This window comes from Haemaphysalis longicornis, unplaced genomic scaffold (genome assembly GCF_048455015.1).
Source record: "Haemaphysalis longicornis isolate Haplotype H1 unplaced genomic scaffold, Haemaphysalis longicornis Haplotype H1 scaffold_5, whole genome shotgun sequence".
NCBI classification, from domain to species: Eukaryota; Metazoa; Arthropoda; class Arachnida; order Ixodida; family Ixodidae; genus Haemaphysalis; species Haemaphysalis longicornis.
The window spans coordinates 138,651,679-138,673,100 of record NW_027526385.1 but is presented as its reverse complement, the minus strand read 5'-3'; positions in this window follow the sequence as shown (position 1 = coordinate 138,673,100).

Below are 21,422 nucleotides of genomic sequence, written 5' to 3'. Positions count from 1 at the left end.
TCCAGAATACCGGTCTGGTGCGACAACCACTAAGCTACCGGCGGGGCTACTTTAGCCTCCACTTTCTGGGGTATTTATGTTCAGGTGTTTTTGTTTCCTGCGTTTGGGGGAAGTAGCCAGCGCCACACGGACTACTCGGGGTGAAGGGGACCTTCTTTTTAACCCCCGAGCCGGGACTCGAGCGTCTACGACATGTCGAGAGTGGTCGACCAGCGTTTAACCCTCTTAACCTCCCTATGGCACCAAAACTGCCAGAACAGAGGCCCTCGCTATGCATGTAGCGAATCAGAATAGGAAATAAGGGGCTCGTTGAAAATAAGACAGAAATAAGAATTGGCAGTCAAGAAGACCTCGGAAAGCAAAGGGGAGGATGTAGTAGCTCAAGATAAAAAATTTCGAAAATAAGAAAGTGAAGAAAAAATGCCCGCCAGGTGGGATCCGAACCCACGACCACCAGAATACCGGTCTGGTGCGATATACATATTTATATATATGTGTATATATAAATATATATATATATATATATATATATATATATATATATATATATATATATATATACATATATATATATATATATATATATATATATATATATATATATATATATATATATATATTGTAGAACAGCGACGTACGGGACGAGGGATTCCGTAAGGACACATAACAAAGTTGCAGTCCTTATTGCCAGTGCTGTTTGGCGTTTTTTAACAGTGTTTTATAGTGCCGAATGAGGTATGATTGCCTGTTTTTATGCAGGAATAAATAATAGAAAATTCAAGTCGACAAAAAATTGCGACGTTTTTTCCGGAAGCGGGAATCGAACCCACAACCTCCGCATACACGTGCGGTCCTCTATCATTGAGCTAGTTCCGCGGTGACTCCCCTCTCGAGTATACCGCGGGGTTTTGTATTTACGACTGCTCAGAGCCCGGTCAAATAGCGCCGCCCCTCGACCACCGCGGGAAGACGTAGAACGTCTTTTCCCAGCGGCCGCACGTAAGACGGGGTCGGAAGTCGGGGATAGCCGAAGGCATTTCAGACTGCTGAAGCCAGAACCCCCGTACGTCTCTGTTCTACAAAATGTAGAACAGAGACGTACGGGATGAGGGATTCTGTAAGGACACATATCAAAGTTGCAGTCCTTATTGCCAGTGCGGTTTCGCGTTTTTTAACAGTGTTTTATAGTGCCGAATGAGGTATGATTGCCTTTTTTTTATGCAGGAATAAATAATAGAAAATTCAAGTCGAGAAAAAATGCGCCGTTTTTTCCGGAAGCGGGAATCGAACCCACAACCTCCGATTAACGCGTGCGGTGCTCTACCTTTGAGCTAGTTCCGCGGCGACTCCCCTGTCGACTATACCGCGGGGTTTTGTATTTACGACTGCTCAGAGCCCGGTGAACTAGCGCCGCCCCTCGACCACCGCGGGAAGACGTAGAACGTCTTTTCCCAGCGGCCGCACGTAAGACGTGGTCGGAAGTCGGGGATAGCCAAAGGCATTTCAGACTGCTGAAGCCAGAACCCTCGTAATGCATTTTGTAGAACAAAGACGTACGGGACGAGGGATTCCGTAAGGACACATATCAAAGTTGCAGTCCTTATTGCCAGTGCTGTTTGGCGTTTTTTAACAGTGTTTTATAGTGCCGCATTTTTTCTCGACTTGAATTTTCTAATATTTATTCCTGCATAAAAAAAAAGGCAATCATACCTCATTCGGCACTATAAAACACTGTTAAAAAACGCCAAACAGCACAGGCAATAAGGACTGCAACTTTGATATGTGTCCTTACGGAATCCCTTGTCCCGTACGTCTCTGTTCTACAAAATGCATTACGAGGGCTCTGGCTTCAGCAGTCTCAAATGCCTTTGGCTATCCCCGACTTCCGACCACGTCTTACGTGCGGCCGCTGGGAAAAGACGTTCTACGTCTTCCTGCGGTGGTCGAGGGGCGGCGCTAGTTGACCGGGCTCTGAGCAGTCGTAAATACAAAACCCCGCGGTATAGTCTAGAGGGGAGTCGCCGCGAACTAGCTCAATGGTAGAGCACCGCACGCGTTATGCGGAGGTTGTGGGTTCGATTCCCGCTTCCGGAAAAAAACGGCGCATGTTTTCTCGACTTGAATTTTCTATTATTTATTCCTGCATAAAAAAACTGCAATCATACCTCATTCGGCACTATAGAACACTGTTAAAAAACGCCAAACAGCACTGGCAATAAGGACTGCAACTTTGATATATATATATATGTATATATATATATATATATATATATATATATATATATATATATATATATATATATATATATATATATATATATATTTATAATATTAGGGGACAAAGTCGCGCCTCACGTTAATGGTTTAGGTGATTTATCTAAGGCTACAGGGGAAGCGAGCTTAGATCCGAGCTTCCAGGCGATTGCTGATATCACGCGTGAAAGCGTCTCGTGCGGTGCTTTTTCCGCTGACACCGGCGTGAACGCATACCTTGACTGGTACATTGAACGACTTTTCTATATGACTGATGCCTGCGCACGGCCCATACTCTTATAGTCTAATGTGTCCATCATGCTCGCTGCAATATACATTGAGAGGCTCCGGGAGTCGCCAGGCAGGAGGCTATTCGTGTGGTCACAGCGCCAGGAAGGCCCAGCCAGTAAAGACGACGTTGAAGGCACTGTCGCCGCCAAGATAAAGATGGGGCGATGATGACAGTGTGCACACCCAGAAGAGGGCGATTGTAGGAATACTAAGACATAGCCGGTACCGCTGCTCACAATATACATGTACTAGCAGTATTACCAGGTGGTGCCTGGGTAGGCCATTTCAATAATGACACTAATGGTTATCACACGTGTTTATTTATTGGTTAGATGTTCATATTTGGCTAGTTCGTCGTGAAGTGGTGCCCGCTCAGGAGCTCCTGCCTGCTGTCATAGGAGCTCCAACCGCAGCGCGTCGTGGATATCTAAAACGACATCCACTCGCGTTGTAATTCAAGTCTCGCTAAAAAAATTGCACGAAGGTGGTGTGCTCGAGAGAGTGAGTCAGTGAGTGAAAAACGTTTTATGGAGCCGGTGAAGTGGGAGTAGTTCCCAATTTCAGAATACCATGTTATAAAGGGGACGTTTCGCTTTACAGAAGAAAATGTCAGGACATCCAGATCGCTGTTAGTCAGCAGGTTCTCCTACAGCTCATGGGTGGAAAGAGTGGATGGGAAAAGGCGGGTGGTTGTTTGGCTTGCACTCCTAATATGATATGAAAGAGAGTACCAGGGTGTAAACAGAACGTGAATTCGGCAGGAGATTGCGCTAGGAACACACGATGGAGGCCGCCTGGGGGAGTGGTATTCTTCCTAGTGGTAAGTGTTAACACAGCAGAATTGAAAGACGCTTATCGGTGTAGTTTTATTATAAGTAACATGGTCTCCTTACGGGAGCCCGGTTTTGCAGGATGTCCCAACAGATGGCGAACGCTACGCTTTGCGCTCTTTACCGGTCCGTAATCAGTTTTAGATTTGTGATAAAGGATAGGGCTTCTACGGGTGGTGCGGGGTTGCAGAAAGGGCCAAAAGATGGCGAGGGTTCTGCGAACTCGGGAAAATTCAACTGAATTCTACATCCAGGGGTGTGAGAAGTAAAAAAAAACGTCGCTTGCATTTTTATCTGCATGTTGGGACGAAATCCTGAGATTGAATTTTGGGCAATTGGATGGACGGCATTTGCAAGAAAAACAATGTCGATATATCAACTGGCTGTGTGGTGTTTGACTAATGTGTAAAAACACCGTATTTTCGGGAAATCCTCCGTGCTTCTATTGGGTGAGTGTCAAAGAACAATGTTATGATGAATCATGTTACCAACAATCATGAATAGTGATCTGATGTGAGCGAAAACTGCATAAAAGTACATGAGGCGGAAGAAACAGGGCAATAAGAAAACTATCGGAGTTTTTTGTGTGCCTTTAAGTTCGTATTGCTGGCGCGATGTGCGCTTACAAGCGGAGCACTCGGATTTGGCTAGAATGCATGCGAAAGTGCGCAAACAAAAAATTCGCGACTTGTGTTCGCTTACATCTTGGCAGATTTTTCGATTGTGCTCTTCATTTAGAGCTGCCGAACTTCATCAGTTTTGTAGTGGGCTCCTTCGCCCTCACAGAAGCTGTATCTCAGATTGTGGCGAAATACGAAAACGGGGTACATTCAAGGTATGAGCGTTGAACCTGACAGTTTCGATCAAATCTACAGGAACGAATTTCGGTGCTCAAGCACCAGCGTCGAAATAAACGGCAATCAGCTTAGCATTTAAACAGCCTTCCATGTCACATTGCTTTAGCAACAGGCTTAGTAAGTTTGGTACATGGTGTACTTCCGCAATTTCGCCCTGTTTTTAGCTGCCCTATGTTTGTTCGAAATCACTACTGTAATTTGTCACATTATGGTAACTTTGAATGATTTTAGACACATAAGTCATTAATTTCGAATTGTGTTTCACTAATGTGTAAAAGGTGTCAGTTTTATTCTTCTGTTTTATCTAGGTATACTTCATTTTTAGTACTTCTACGTATTGCGTAAATCCACCACACATAGGGGTTGTGGCTTGACGTTTGTGTCACGTCTTGTGGCACGTCTCGTCCAGCTCAGAAGAATGGACACTGGAGAATCGTTGGCACGTATACCATAGCACACATTTATTATACGCAACTACAACCCCTAAGCAAAATAAACACCAAAGCTAACAAAGAACTCAACCGAAGAAATTCCTAAATACTAATTCCTAACAAAAACCCGGAAAAGCCACCAAACCAAACCGGAAGTGACTATATTGAAGTCCCTAATAACGCAAACAGTCCTAGTTCCTCTCTATACAACGTTCATGTTGGCCATCTTAACAACAAGGGTCATATAATACCCAAGTCCCTTGCGGAGAGGCCTACCGCTGTCTCCGGCGCTGACGTGTCGTAACCGTAGCGTGGCCGTGACACGCTGGTGTTCGTCGTTGTCCGCTGCCGCGGTGCCGCTGGTGGTGGTACCGACGCAGTTGTGCGCGGTAGTCACACAGTGGACCGCTTTTCAGCTACCCCTCATGGTAGCCCTCGTAGCAGGAAGCAGCCCCTGGCCTCGGGGTCGTCGCCGTGGTAGCAGGTAGCACCGGGAGCTACGGGAACGTCGCCGCGTGGGGACCGCCAAGGCGTTAGTTGACGGTGCGTGCTCGCTGTACGCAGGCGCCCGACAGTCGCCGCTGGGGCCACCAAAGCACAGGTTGGTGGTACTACGCGGAAGTAGGAGCCGATGCCACGTCGGTCCACTCCGGCCCAGGCTGACGTGGCTCTGGCCAATGGCGTGGCCTCGTACGCCCGGCTTGTTCCTCGGACTCGTGCCACCTAACCTTCCTGCTGTGGCGTTCTTCTGATCTCTCTCTCCTCCGGCCTGTGCCCCGGGATTAAATAGCATTTGCCCGGCCGTCGCGGCACTCTCGCATTCGCTGTGCCCGTATCCGCGGCACGGGTCACCACCACATTGGTTATTTCTCCACGTGCCTCCACCGCGTCACCTCGTCATTCGTCCACACTCTTCGCTGGAAATTTGCATTCTCTTCGTCTTCCTCTTCGTCGGCCTCTCGCTCTACTATGACACGTCATCTTTGCCCCCTTAATCATGACAGTTTGCATGTTAAGTTTCTTACGTTTTGTATGCTTAATGTCACGTTATCAGTAATCTCACCGCTACTTGGCAGGTAAGCCACTTTCTGGCCCTATGCCCGTTGGACAACAGAGCTAAAAGTAAACATTCTGGGAAACCCAACTGAGCAACTGCAGCAACCATTCTTTTTGGGGCATTTCACAGTAAGCTTTTAAATTGAGTTCTTAATGTCAGTATCGGGTTGAAGTGTGATGCTTTCAAAGCATGTAAAAATGGTGATTTTCTGAGGACCTTCTGCACAATTCAGTGAGAGAAAGCAAGTAAAAATTTCAAAACAAATAACATAAATTTGAGTTACATGGTTTATTTTACCAGACCGTGTAGTCCTGTGAGTGCGCAAGGGTTGAGTTAACAGGTGTTTAGTGGAGCTATTCAAGAACACGTATTTTCTGTCAAAGTAAAGGACCCTAAAATAGAACTTGGTATATAATATTCAGTGTTTCTCTCGTTTTTCAGGCATGGATGCACAGGCATAGCCTGTATAAAGGAAACTGGCTGTATTCGCTTATATATGCCATAACCAGTACAAATAGCGAGGAAAATTTTTTTAAAGAATTAACACTCGAACCATCTAGGGTGTAAACAAATTTTTTTAAAGGTGTTTTGGTTGTAGGTTGAAGAGCTTTGTTCATGATCAAACCAGCTTGAGACGCCAGTTCTGCATGGGCAGTAGCATTGCCTTGCCCTTGAGCAGTGACAGTGGGCTCCCGTGCGCACCCTGAAAAAGAAAAAAACAGGAATGAAAAAAAAAGAAAAGAAGGAAGTTTTGGTGCCAGCTGAGGATTACTGTTTTTTAGGAAACTATCAAAAAGAAGCTTTGCACCCAACTTTCACTGCAAACAAGACATACATCACTGTTTAATCGAAAGGTTCAGGATTCCATATCCTGCCGCAATTTTGGTCCATTGCAATTTTAGAGTAACCAAAAAAGAGTACTTGCTTCATGCAGTGGATTTCTAATGATCGGCGTACTGCACATCAATATGATGTGGCAAGAGCTGTGTGACATATTTGAGGGAGTAACCAAATATAAGCAGTCTGAACAGTCACTCGACGTACCATAATAAGAAAACCGAAAGATTGAAAGCACTGATCAGGCTTAAAAAACTCTGCAGGGCTTTATATGTGTTACAGCGATAAGTTGCAGCAAAGAGCTTTGTTCGATGTATGAATATTATGGACCACTTAAGCCAGTTTGGACCCTTAGAACCCATTTAAAAAACAGCAGATGGAATTTGCTCTAGTTGTTATTTCAAAAGTATCCCTTTAGAAAACAGGAGGTGCCATTCGCTGATATTGTTTTTTCAAACGTTGTTGCACTGCAACGGAATAGACATTGGCTTCGTAACACGAGAAACTTGATATCGACCAGGTGAAGCGGTTTTCTTTTCGTAGTCTGTTGCGTGACGCCTTGAGAACGTACGAGCTACAAAGGCAATCCGGGATCCCTAAAGTGCCCCACACATAAAATGAAAGGACAGAAGCTCCCTTGCCACCCATTTTGTGCAATGAATTATCTAATTATGCATACAAAGCATAATGAACTGGTCGCATAGCCAAAATGTGGATCATTTTTTACAGCCTGTCTGGACATTTTTGTAACCGTCGGTAGCTTACAATGAGAGATAATTCTTTTCTCGCCTTGTCTCTGGGTATCAAGGTACGTCTGTATCTAGTGCTATATTTCGTGCTACACTTTCCGAGCCGATAAAAAAGTATATGCCAGGCAGATAAAAATTTTGGGTTTTATATTCAGGTCCCTCTGCTTCGAGGCAGCAAACGTGACCACCCACGCACAAGCTTTTGCTAATACCCTGTTAAAGATGCGAATTGTTTCTGTATGTGCAGCCTGTTCTACGGCACATGTTGCTGAATGAATATTTGTTGTGCCTCGTGTAATTCACTAGAAATTGAAACAGCAATATAACATATTGATGTTTTCATATAACATATATTGTATAACATACAATATAACAGCCACAGCAACATATTCACTCATGCAGTAAAATAATGGCAATGCCTTACTAGGAGGCCTGAACGTCACGTTCTCCAAATAAAACCGACATACATAGTGGCGCAGATTACCGTGGTATGATGTAGTTCGGTTGCGCAAGGTTCGATGTATAGGCATGTAAGAGAAAATGAGGAATAATTACTGCTGCAATGAAGTGGCGAGCCATCGGGAATATCAACATGGCCGAGATACGAATAATGAACGTGTACGCCATGGCTAGTAGCAAGATAGATCTTTCCTGGATATGGTTTTGAACCATTATAAAATCTGAAATATCTACCAATCTGGAAGCCTCGATCTCCAGAATTCAGTTCACTACAGCCGTTTTAATTCGTTTGAATAATAGTGTGACGCGTTATTCCATTTGTGGGATGCCCGGAGACAGTAAAAGCACGTCACTACCCCTGCATTTTCGTGGGAGCTTACGATATTTTATTGTGCGTTCGAAAGTAAATTAAATGTTTGAATTTTAGGTGGAGCAAAGCTTATGCAAACGTTCAAATCGGTATGTTAGGTGCAGCTTCAGTTAAGTGAAAGTTTAGCGACTTTGATGTAAGGTTTGGTGAATAACATTGTCGGGTGACATATTAAAAAATTTCATCGCAAATAAAATGGCGATTTCAATTATTAAGTCGTGCATGACAACCTACATCGCATGCGTATTTAGATTTTTGCAAAGTGATAAGCGGGGTTATAATGTGTAAACCGAGATTATTCAACGTCACGTTGAGCACAGATTTTCCGTTACGACTGCACTGTTAACCATTTTGCATTCCTTTTAAAATCTAACAGGTGCCTAGAACAGCCAGATATGTTTGAAATCTTGCATAATGTCGCTTACGAAGACAGCTAAACCAACTTTCGACGATAAACTGCATGAGGTGATGGGTGCTTTCTGCAAAAACGGCTGTGTGCATGAATTTACCGTGGAAGTTCCTGAAAATCATAAGTAGCTGTTTTTGTATCTGGAACTTACCTTTCCCCGTGATCATGTTTGTTGGGTGCTAAACAACGAGCGTTAAAGCCTCTGGTAAATTACGAGTCAGGGCTCTCCGAGATTATTAAGCATGATATAGCGGTGTCATGCATTAAGGCAGCTGTAAAAAAATCTTGACACCACAGCCTGTCCTCTAGTCTATGTGAGCAAGTAGGCAGAATTAAAAAGGCCGGGTACACGGAGCATGTGCTGTCATGAGGCTGCGATAAGGTGCTGCGGTGTGTAAAAGAAATTAATCATCGCCGCTACCGTGACGTTTACAAACAAGACAGTCCGGTGGTAGTGCCCTATATCCACGACCTGTCACACGGGATACGAAAGCTAGCATCAAGGTATGGTGTCAGGGCTATATTGACTGTATTGAGTGCTCCTGTTCGGTTTAGCAATATTTGCTCGGCTGTACAGAAGGCAGCTGAGACATCTACTAAGAACAGACCTCAAAAAGGCCGTTGTGTTAACCAAGAGTCGAACTTTGTACAGTGCACCAATTGATGTGTTGAATATTTCCCTTTGGCCTGTTGTAAGACGTACGTTGCACAAACAAGGAGGTGTGGGAATGTTTGTGTAAACGAGAATGAAGGGTCCAAAAGAAACGACACCTCCGAGCACTTCGCCGTGCATACCCACACGTGTCGTTGCGTCCCGTGTTTTGATGGCACAAAAATTCTAGCCAAGCACCGAGATAGAATCAAGCGAGGGATAATTGAGGTTCATGCAATGGCCAAGCAACACAAAAAAATGTATCACTTGTCCATCTCTCGCCCTATCTAAAAATCAGCTTGCCCACCTGGATCGCGAATGACCGCTTTGTCTATCTCATAGCGTAGTAGTCAGTTCTAACCGGTTTTATCTCTTTTCTTCCTTGTTTGTGTTTTCCGTGATGTAAACTATATGTATGACTGTTTTTTTATAAAATCTTCAGTTGCGAGTCAGCGCCATGTTTATGTTTTCCCTTTTCTGTCTTCGTATTTAATGTGCTGTTTTCACCATGAAGCTACAAAAAAGTCAATCACAACATTATCAAGATTCCAAAATATTGCCGCAAACCATGCATTGGGTTTTTTTGTTTGTGTTTTGCTTTTGCCGCCCCTTGCGCCGGTTCGTGTTATCGGTGGTGTGTGTGCAAAGGGAGGCGCGTGTTCCGTTCTTTCTTTCTGTGCCGCATGTTTTTTTCTGTTCTGATACAGAGAGCGTTCCGAACTACCCAGGGGGCACAGAAACTGTGTCCCAAAACCGGCCCGTCTATGGCCGATTTCATGTCCGGGCCGATTTCATTTCCGGGCATGTCCGGCCGGCATCCAGGTTCTGGCAGCCGCTGATCATACGATGAATTGACAACATTCGGCAACTAGCGCTTCTGTACTTCTCCGGCCGCCCGCGTTCAGACGCACAACGGCATCTATCCGGCTGCCAGATATTAAGTTCCCTTTCGGTTGCGGATGTTGAGAAAGAGAACGGCCGAAGTACGGCTTTAGGGCATCCATTTTTCCTTGGTGAAGCGGTGTTCAGTCAAAGCACGGCAGGCGACAGGCCACAGAATGTCCGTATTCTTGTGGCAGTTGGTGTTGGAAAGGAGACCGTCTGGAGCGCGGCTGCCGCGCATTCGCTCTTTCAACAGTGAACCGCGCGTCCGGCGGCAGGTATACTCGTTTTCTTTGGGCAACCCGTGTTATAAAGGAGACCGGCCAACGTACGGCCCCAGAATGGACGTTTTTTATTCACTTAGCGGTTCCCGGCCGAATTAGGGCAAGCGAACGGCCGCAGAATTTTTCGCAACCGGTGTTCAAGAGGAGACCAGCCTACGTAAGGTCTCAGGTCATACGTCATTCTTTCGGTGAGCGGCGTACAGCCGAACAACGGCACGCGTTGGGGCACCGAGAATTCATGCTCAGACATGTTTGGAAGGAGACCCGCCGATGTAAGACCAGGTTTTCCCTGAGTAAAGAAAGATCCGTTAGGGAGCCGAATGACGCAGAGCGTTTTTCATACGCTCGGTGTTTCTACATTTTAAATGAACGAACTTCTTTTGTGAAACAGTAATGAGTGTTCTATGTGAACAAGCAAGGTTCAAGAACTCAGTGGACATTACCAGGGAACCTTTTATGCCATCGGGATGCTGTTTATTGCCACAAGAAGACTAGGCCACACGGACGGGTGAGCTAGGCCCCGCCAGTCATAGCCACTACCACGCCTCGCCCGCCGGCTTCGTCGACGCATCAGCTCGAGGCTATTAGCCCCTCAAGAAATGGAGACCATTGGAAACATCGACCCAGCAGAGATGTCCGACCCGATAAGGTGTTGGTTCACCAAAATAGGTCGCCTTTAAGGGCGTAGAGCAAGTGACCACCACGCAGGAGCTCAACCGGCGCCATGTCAAGGACTCCTCATCAAAGAAAGGCAAGGGCGCGCAAGAGCGCAAGTTTCCCGCTAGTATTGTTACAATATTACGGCGAAAAACAATGTTGCACTATTTTGTTGGAGATAAACGTAGAAAACGCTAAGCTTATGCATTGGTAGGCTCAACTCATGCCCTGTACTATGTTACTTCATGGGATTTGATGACTGCCTTTATAAAAACTGTATTTTAAATTTGCGATAACAGCAGAGCCTTGCCAATGACGAAGCCTGGATGTTAATTTAGTTGCGGTGTTTGAAGGTGAGCTTAGCTTCAATTGGGATATGACTCATTTGGTTAAAAATATTCGCCAGCATCCTAGCAAACACGGATTTCGTCAGTTGAGTGCACGCACGATTTGGCTCTAGCAGTAGATAAGCTTAAGGTAGGTGACTGTATTTTCTTTTACTGCAAAACAGCATTTTACTGTGTTCCAGATCGCCTTCTTATTAGTAAATTGCGGGCTATAAACTAAATGAATAGGTTATTGCATGGATATGCGAGTATATCTCTCTAATACAGCAGTCGGTCGCACTCAATGGTTGTTCGTGCGGTTATGTTCTCTTGACCTCCGGAATTCTCCAAAGCTCAGTTGCGGGCCCTCTTTTGTTTCTGATATATATAAATGTTATTACTATTGGCCTCAAATATTTGTTCAACATGTTCGCGAATGGCTGTGTAGTTTACAGGACTTTAGCGAAGGAACGTGATTCCGAATGCGTGCAGCATGATTCGAATTTAATAACATCCCTGTGGGCTGACTCAGAAAGTCTTTGAATGCAAAATACGTATACTGTAAATTACACTGCTTTAAGAATGGCCGGGGAATATAAATAACTAGGAGTTTAACTAGTGGTAAGAGGTTAAATAGGCCCGTTCACAACAGAAAAGTTACGGCTGCACGTGTTTTTGTATTTCTGAGATAAAATTTCAGCGAACGTCCACCTGACTTAAAAGAACAACCGTATTTTCATCATGTGCGCTCAATGTTGGAGTACGCAAGTGTTTTCTAAAATCCCTACACCAAAGAGCTTGTTGATACGCTCGAAAACAAACAAAATAGGGCAGTGTGATTCGTATTAGGTAATTGGGACTGTCAACTGAGCATGAGGGAATGTAGAAGGAAACTGAAAGGGTAAGACGGAGAAGATCACAGACTAAACCTGAGGTTGAAATTTTTCGTTATGTCTATCATTGGAAAACTAGAATAGAAGGGGACAAGTATATCCAAGCGCCATTCTACATATCCCGAAAGGGACTGCAAGGTAAAGCAAATTATTAACTTTCATTTTAAGGTGACGCCTTGCGCGATTCATTTTATCTAAAATCTATACGAGAGTGTAATTATGTTCCACGTATGACTGTACCCACTGTATATAATGACGATTTTTACCGCGCTTTGGAGAATTATTTTGTTATTCAGTCTGGTATTTGATGCTTAGTGTTATGTATCTGCCTTCTGCAATACATGCAAAGGCAAGAAGACATCAAATAAATAAATAAATAAATATAATAAATAAATAAATAAATAAATAAAATTATTAAACAGTCTTGCGGAGCAACAAGTTCGGCTCCGATGGGTGGAGAACCTTACGCATTCAAACTTGACCAATGAAAGATTTATTGTTCTATTCATTGCAGTATGCGAGGTTTGCTGCATGACAAGTATCATTGCTATGTTATTGGTTTGAAACAAATTATGAAACTCTAGTCTTACGCCTTTCTTTGCGTGAACACACAGAGATAAACTGCGCCCCCTGAATCTGGGTGTCATTCGCAACGCGTATATAATTTTTCTAGCGTAGTGCGACTGTAGAGGAAAATTACGTTTCTCGTAACTAATAAAACAACATGAAAAATACACTTTAAATAAAAGTACTTCTTCGATCTCTCCTAGCATCAGCCCTGTCGAAGATCATCAGAAAATGTGATCGAGTCGAAGTTTCTATGCAACAAAAGGGCAAATACTGGACATACTTTTCTTGTAAAGGAAATTATGTATAATAAATGCTCCGGAGTATTTTGTGGAGTGCCACAACGCTTCGTAAACGCATTCGCGCTAGTTTTACATACAACAAAACTGGTGCAACAGCTGGTGTCAAAATAGTTGATTTATTCATTGTGTGAAATTGTTCAGGAAAATTGTCCTAAAAGAAATTGGTTAAAGCGCCACTTTCCTCTTTGTGAATTTCTACCGACTAAAGTGTGCGCTTTCCACCCCTCTCCCTCCTTCCTTGTTTAATACTGGTAAGCCGCCCCACTGAAGATATCAGGACCTGGACAATAGTATTCCAGCTTTCCAAAGAAATTATTATTTTCTGTATTCGACAGTAAAAGGGGCACAGCAAATAAAAAACTACCATTTGCGAGCCCTGTTTATTAAATAAATTTTGCTGTCAACTGACGCTGATAATTAGGCAAGGATGCGCTGAAAGCTGGAAGGCTGGTGTTTACGCGCGGGCTCACTTTGATGTGGCTACATTAGACCGAAAATGCTGGCTTTGTGCTGCTGCACTGCGCGACTCAGTCATCTGTTTGCGCTGCATGAAGTGGTCGTCCACCGGCCTCATTACAGTTAACGTACTGCGACTGAACTCCAATGCCCGTAGCACGGCCGAATTTCTGGCAGCTTTATTCCGGCTGGAGTCCGACGACCGCATCTCGGCTGTTCTCCGGTGGCCGTACTTCGGCCGCACTCGGGTGGCTTTGGGAAGGTCGGAGCCCTACGGCTGAAACATGGCCGTATGAACGTTAGCCGGTCGACTGGACGACGGGCACTGGCCGTTGTACAGCGGTAGGAGTACGGCCGTATACGGCCAAAAGGCCCACATTTGGACACGGGCCGAACAGGGTTGCAGGAAAAAGGCCGGACAGAAAATCACCGGCCAAAGCACACCGGCTTCAGTTAGGCCGAACAGTCCTGTGCTGCCTGGGTAACGCGAAAGGCCTAGAATCACCTTCGTTGAGCCACAGTGTTCTGGATACAATTAGAATATTCCAGAAACCCTCGCGTCGAGGGATAAATTTCCGCTGAGCAGATGCCGCGGCATTGAAATCGTCGACGCTCGCTTTCGCACGCCACTTTGTTGACTGCTGTTTCCCCACCTGTATTCTTTGAGTTCTTAAGGGAGCACAAGTTCATTCCAATAACCTTGCTTTCTTTGGTTTCGAGACATCTGGCGGAGGGCTGGGTACGCACGCTTTTTGTTACCAACAACATCTGGAAGCCACCAAGCCACTCCAACTAGAGCCAGCCGGTGACTGCAAGGCCCCCCGCCCAAGTTTGGTCTCCGGCCAGACGGACCCAAAAGAGCGACCGCTGCAACCACCACCATAGTGCAAGAACGAACATAACCAATCGTCGTTCAGCAGCCGCGGGAATTGCTATCCTTCCGAGGAGCCGGGCAGAAGATACAGAAAAATGGTTGGAGAAACTGGAGCGCGTCGGGATCTTCAACAGGTGAAGCGACGCAGAAACGTTCGGCCACGTTTTGTTTTACTTGGAAGATTCAGCTCCCACTCGGTTCAAGAAGCACGAGAGCTCCTTGACCAACTGAGCGCGCTTCAAAATCGAGTTCCCGAAGACCTTTACTACCGTGGTCAGAAAAGAGCGCGCAGCGCTTTTGCTGTAAACTCAAACGCAGCACATCAACAAAGGAGTCATGATCTTCCTCGATGAGATGAAGCGACTTTTTCTCTGTGCGGACCCAGAAATGACAGAGGAAAAGAAAGTACGGTTTCTGATGCGAGGTGTGAAGCAAGAGCTCTTCGTGTGCCTTGTTCGCAACCCACCCCAAGACCATGTCCGAATTCGCGTCTGAGGCCGCGCGATGAAGAAGACGCTCAAAATTCGAACAGGGCAGTACAACCGCCCAATCAATGCGCTGGTTTCGGAGGTGATTGGTCCCGGCGCTAGTAACTCCGACTCACTGCGCGACATCTTCCGTGAAGTGGTGAGGGAGGAGCTGCGGAAATTTTTCCTACGACGACCCCACAACCTCAAGTCGCTTCCCTGACTGACGTGATCTGGGAAGAAGTACAGCAGGCTTTGGGAACTTCTAAGCCGTCCGAACCACCCCGCGAGCCAAAAGCTAGGACCTACTCCGCGGCTGTTCATCGACCCCGCCCTCTTCCCACACGTCGTCAAGAGGCCCCCCGTACCGCCGCTCAATGTCACCCGCCCGACCCCAGGTAACCCGAAACCAGGCACCAAGGAAGACCGAGGTGTTGCAAATGCCCGATAATCGCCCGCTGTGTTACCACTGCGGAGAGGCCGACCGTATCTACCGCAACTGCCCTTACAAGAGGCTTGATTTGCGAGTTTTCTTCGTCGACGCACTTCGCCCTCTCCCTGGCCAACGACCACGTGAGATCGACGAGTATCTCTCTCAAACAAGCCGTGGGCCAGCCCGTTTCAACCGCTCGCCGTCGCCCTACATTTCGACGAAAATGCCGAAACGGAAATGCACACGGACGCCAGTGATATAGGCTTGGGTGCCGTCCTTGTCCAAAAGCAAAACGGCTGCGAAAGGGTAATCGCCTGTGCCAGCCGTGGTCTGTCAAAGGAGGAGAAAAACTATTCTGCTTCTGAGAAAGAGTGCCTGGCTATTATATGGGCGATTTCAAAATTTCGCCCATACGTGTATGGAAGGCCATTCAAGGTTGTAACAGACCACCATGCGCTGTGTTGGCTCGCCCATTTGAAGGACCCCTCTGGCCATCTTGGGCGGTGGAGCCTGCGCCTGCAGGAGTTCGACGTTACAGTCGTTTATAAATCAGGCAGGAAACACTCCGACGCCGACTGCCTGTCCCGCGCCCCCTTCGACCCACCACCACAAGACTCTGATATAGACAGCGCGTTCTTCGGGATCGTGACGGAGAGCGACCTAGCCGCCCAGCAGCGTGCCGACCCCGACTTACGCGTCATAATCGAGTACCTCGAGGGATGCAACGTTGCCGTTCCTAGGACCTTCAAACGCAGCTTACCAGCATTCAGCCTGAGAAACTCCGTCCTTGTGAAGAAGAATTTCAGCCCCGGAACAAGAGCGAATTACCTTCTCGTCATCCCCGCGGACCTTCGTGACGAAATTTTGGAAGCGTGCCACGACGACCCGTCTTCCGGACATCTGGGCACAGCCCGCACTATTGGAAAAATCAAGGCGAGGTACTACTGGCCCGGCCTTACCTCGGACGTCACCCACTACGTCCGGAGCTGCCGTGACTGCCAGCGACGAAAAACGCCGCCGACAAGACCCGCCGGACTTCTGCAACCGATTCCCGTCCCATCGAGACCATTTCAACAGATTGGAATGGACCTTTTAGGCCCGTTCCCTACGTCACGATCACAGAACAAGTGGATTGTCGTAGCGACAGACTACATGACGCGCTACGCAGAGACCGCCGCTCTTCCGAGGGGGACTGCGCAAGAACCTCTGTGCTACCACTGCGGAGTTTTTTAACAGTGACCCTAAAATTTTGCGGTTAATTTGAGCAACATTGGAGTGATCATTTTAGATATGGTTCATATTGAATATAAACAGTGAAGTTGATTCGGCATTCTTAAGGAAAGTTGATTAAAAATTGAAGAATGGTGCGAATATGATTTGGCGCAGAAGGCATTAGGCGTATGCAACAGGGCTTCAAGAACACTAGAACTATACATGGAGAGCAGACGAGTCCTGTTTTCTTGATTACCAGCTCTTCACAAATACTTCCGTAGGATAGTTTTGTTCCAAACAGCCGAAGAATGCTCTGAATGAGATTTGGCGCAGAAGGCATTAGACGTACGAAACAGGGCTTCAAGAACACTAGAACTATACATAGAGAGCGGATGAGTCCTGTTTTCTCAACTAGCAACTCTTCGCAAATACTTCCGTAGGATAGTTTTTTGTAACAGCCGATTTTCACCTAACTGCTCACCCATTTTTTCGCCAGCTCATTTTTAGGGGAAATTTGCCGAGTTTTTCTTGTCGCTGCAGTTTTATCTTCATGGGTTTTGGTTTCTGGATCTGGTTCATTTCGAAAAAACCGCCCGATGTATCGATGGTATGACTGTATGGTGAAAGAACCTTCTGACGTTTATTCAGGCTTTTATTCTAGAGTGTCGTAATATCTCCCTCTCTCATTTTTACTCTACCCTTAGTTTCATATTTCTGGACCTCGAAGTCTGTGTTTCCCAGGGCAAGCTTAAATCTGACGCCTATAGGAAAGTGGCAGATACGCAGTAGTATCACACTAGACCACTAGACCACGTGTGCAGGCCTTTCATTCTGCATTTCCTCAACGAAGCCCTGATATAGGAAATGAGGGGCTCGTTAAGGGAAGACAGAATGAAAGGCTGGGAGTCTACAACGCAAAAGGAGGAGAAGAGGAATTGTGAGGCTTTCTTTGAGTCTGGACTATGAAGTTCACATTTTTCAATTGACGTAAGAAATAAAGAAAGAAACAAAGACACGCGTCCAGACCGTTGACCCTAACGACGACGTCCGGTTAGTCCTTAAGGCCGAATCTGTAAGGCATCTGAGGAAAAATTAGAAGGTGTGGGAAACCGCCCTGACGAAGGCAAGTCTCTGCTGAAATGTTGGCAACCATCGTGGTCGCTACCTAGTTCGAAGTATATATATATATATATATATATATATATATATATATATAAATATATATATACCCCTTTTCCCCGTGTAGTCAGAGTGGCACTGGCTACCACCCTCAAGTGTTAGATACACTTCTAGAAAATATAAATAGCCCAGAAAGTGAAGGAGAACACAGTCGCCCAGATAGCCGAATTGGTAAGGCATTCGACATGTAATCGAAAGGCGTGGGTTCGGTCCCCACTTTGGGCGCGTGTTTTTCTTTCTTTCTTATGTATAATTAAAAAAATATGTTCACTTCATTAACCGTAGTAAAAACGAAAAGAGCCTAACCACACCCCTATGCCTCCTTTGGCGTCGTAGAGCGCTGACCTATCTTTCTGTATTTCCTCAACGAGCCCCTCATTTCCTTACTATATTATTCTGCGAAAGCCTAGCGAGGGTCTCGGTTCTGGCAGCCTTGATGCCTAGGTAGCATAAGAGGGCTTCCCGCCAGTTACCCGCTCATGACAGGCTGTAGACGTTGGAGTCACGCCCCGGGGGTTGAAAAGAAGGTTCCCTTCTCCTTGTGAAGTCAGAGTGGCGCTGTCTACCACCCTCAAGTGTCAGATACACTTCTAGTAAATATATATAGCCCAGAAAGTGAAGCAGAACACAGCCGCGCAGATAGCCGAATTGGTAAGGCATTCGACATGTAATCGAAAGGCGTGGGTTCGGTCCCCACTCTGGGCGCGTGTTTTTCTTTCTTTCTTCTATATATTTAAAAAAAATATGTTCACTTCAGTAACCGTAGTAAAAAAGAAAAGAGCCTAACCACACCACTATGCCTCCTTTAGCGTCGTAGACTGCTGACCTATCTTTCTGTATATATATATATATATATATATATATATATATATATATATAGCGAATCAGAATAGGAAATGAGAGACTCGTAGAAATAACACAGAAATAAGGGTTGGCAGTCAAGAACACCTCGGAAAGCAAAGGGGAGGTTGTGTTAGCTCATTGAAACAGATAAAGAATTTGGAAAGAAAGAAAGAAAGCGAAGAAAAAATGCCCGCCAGGTGGGATCCGAACCCACGACCTCCAGAATACCGGTCTGGTGCGATAACCACTACGCTACCGGCGGGGCGATTTTCTCCCCCGCTTTCTGGGGTATTTATGTCGATGTAATTTTGTTCCTGTACTTGGGGGTGGTAGCCAGCGCCACTCTGACTTCTCGGGGTGAAGGGGACCTTCTTTTTAATCCCCGCGCCGTGACTCGAGTGTCTACGACATGTCGAGAGTGGTCAACCAGCGTTGAACCCTCTTAAGCTCCCTATGGCACCAAGACTGCCAGAACAGAGTCCCTCGCTATGCATGTAGCGAATCAGAATAGGAAATGAGAGACTCGTAGAAATAACACAGAAATAAGGGTTGGCAGTCAAGAACACCTCGGAAAGCAAAGGGGAGGTTGTGTTAGCTCATTGAAACAGATAAAGAATTTGGAAAGAAAGAAAGAAAGCGAAGAAAAAATGCCCGCCAGGTGGGATCCGAACCCACGACCTCCAGAATACCGGTCTGGTGCGATAACCACTACGCTACCGGCGGGGCGATTTTCTCCCCCGGTTTCTGGGGTATTTATGTCGATGTAATTTTGTTCCTGTACTTGGGGGTGGTAGCCAGCGCCACTCTGACTTCTCGGGGTGAAGGGGACCTTCTTTTTAATCCCCGCGCCGTGACTCGAGTGTCTACGACATGTCGAGAGTGGTCAACCAGCGTTGAACCCTCTTAAGCTCCCTATGGCACCAAGACTGCCAGAACAGAGTCCCTCGCTATGCATGTAGCGAATCAGAATAGGAAATGAGAGACTCGTAGAAATAACACAGAAATAAGGGTTGGCAGTCAAGAACACCTCGGAAAGCAAAGGGGAGGTTGTGTTAGCTCATTGAAACAGATAAAGAATTTGGAAAGAAAGAAAGAAAGCGAAGAAAAAATGCCCGCCAGGTGGGATCCGAACCCACGACCTCCAGAATACCGGTCTGGTGCGATAACCACTACGCTACCGGCGGGGCGATTTTCTCCCCCGCTTTCTGGGGTATTTATGTCGATGTAATTTTGTTCCTGTACTTGGGGGTGGTAGCCAGCGCCACTCTGACTTCTCGGGGTGAAGGGGACCTTCTTTTTAATCCCCGCGCCGTGACTCGAGTGTCTACGACATGTCGAGAGTGGTCAACCAGCGTTGAACCCTCTTAAGCTCCCTATGGCACCAAGACTGCCAGAACAGAGTCCCTCGCTATGCATGTAGCGAATCAGAATAGGAAATGAGAGACTCGTAGAAATAACACAGAAATAAGGGTTGGCAGTCAAGAACACCTCGGAAAGCAAAGGGGAGGTTGTGTTAGCTCATTGAAACAGATAAAGAATTTGGAAAGAAAGAAAGAAAGCGAAGAAAAAATGCCCGCCAGGTGGGATCCGAACCCACGACCTCCAGAATACCGGTCTGGTGCGATAACCACTACGCTACCGGCGGGGCGATTTTCTCCCCCGCTTTCTGGGGTATTTATGTCGATGTAATTTTGTTCCTGTACTTGGGGGTGGTAGCCAGCGCCACTCTGACTTCTCGGGGTGAAGGGGACCTTCTTTTTAATCCCCGCGCCATGACTCGAGTGTCTACGACATGTCGAGAGTGGTCAACCAGCGTTGAACCCTCTTAAGCTCCCTATGGCACCAAGACTGCCAGAACAGAGTCCCTCGCTATGCATGTAGCGAATCAGAATAGGAAATGAGAGACTCGTAGAAATAACACAGAAATAAGGGTTGGCAGTCAAGAACACCTCGGAAAGCAAAGGGGAGGTTGTGTTAGCTCATTGAAACAGATAAAGAATTTGGAAAGAAAGAAAGAAAGCGAAGAAAAAATGCCCGCCAGGTGGGATCCGAACCCACGACCTCCAGAATACCGGTCTGGTGCGATAACCACTACGCTACCGGCGGGGCGATTTTCTCCCCCGCTTTCTGGGGTATTTATGTCGATGTAATTTTGTTCCTGTACTTGGGGGTGGTAGCCAGCGCCACTCTGACTTCTCGGGGTGAAGGGGACCTTCTTTTTAATCCCCGCGCCGTGACTCGAGTGTCTACGACATGTCGAGAGTGGTCAACCAGCGTTGAACCCTCTTAAGCTCCCTATGGCACCAAGACTGCCAGAACAGAGTCCCTCGCTATGCATGTAGCGAATCAGAATAGGAAATGAGAGACTCGTAGAAATAACACAGAAATAAGGGTTGGCAGTCAAGAACACCTCGGAAAGCAAAGGGGAGGTTGTGTTAGCTCATTGAAACAGATAAAGAATTTGGAAAGAAAGAAAGAAAGCGAAGAAAAAATGCCCGCCAGGTGGGATCCGAACCCACGACCTCCAGAATACCGGTCTGGTGCGATAACCACTACGCTACCGGCGGGGCGATTTTCTCCCCCGCTTTCTGGGGTATTTATGTCGATGTAATTTTGTTCCTGTACTTGGGGGTGGTAGCCAGCGCCACTCTGACTTCTCGGGGTGAAGGGGACCTTCTTTTTAATCCCCGCGCCGTGACTCGAGTGTCTACGACATGTCGAGAGTGGTCAACCAGCGTTGAACCCTCTTAAGCTCCCTATGGCACCAAGACTGCCAGAACAGAGTCCCTCGCTATGCATGTAGCGAATCAGAATAGGAAATGAGAGACTCGTAGAAATAACACAGAAATAAG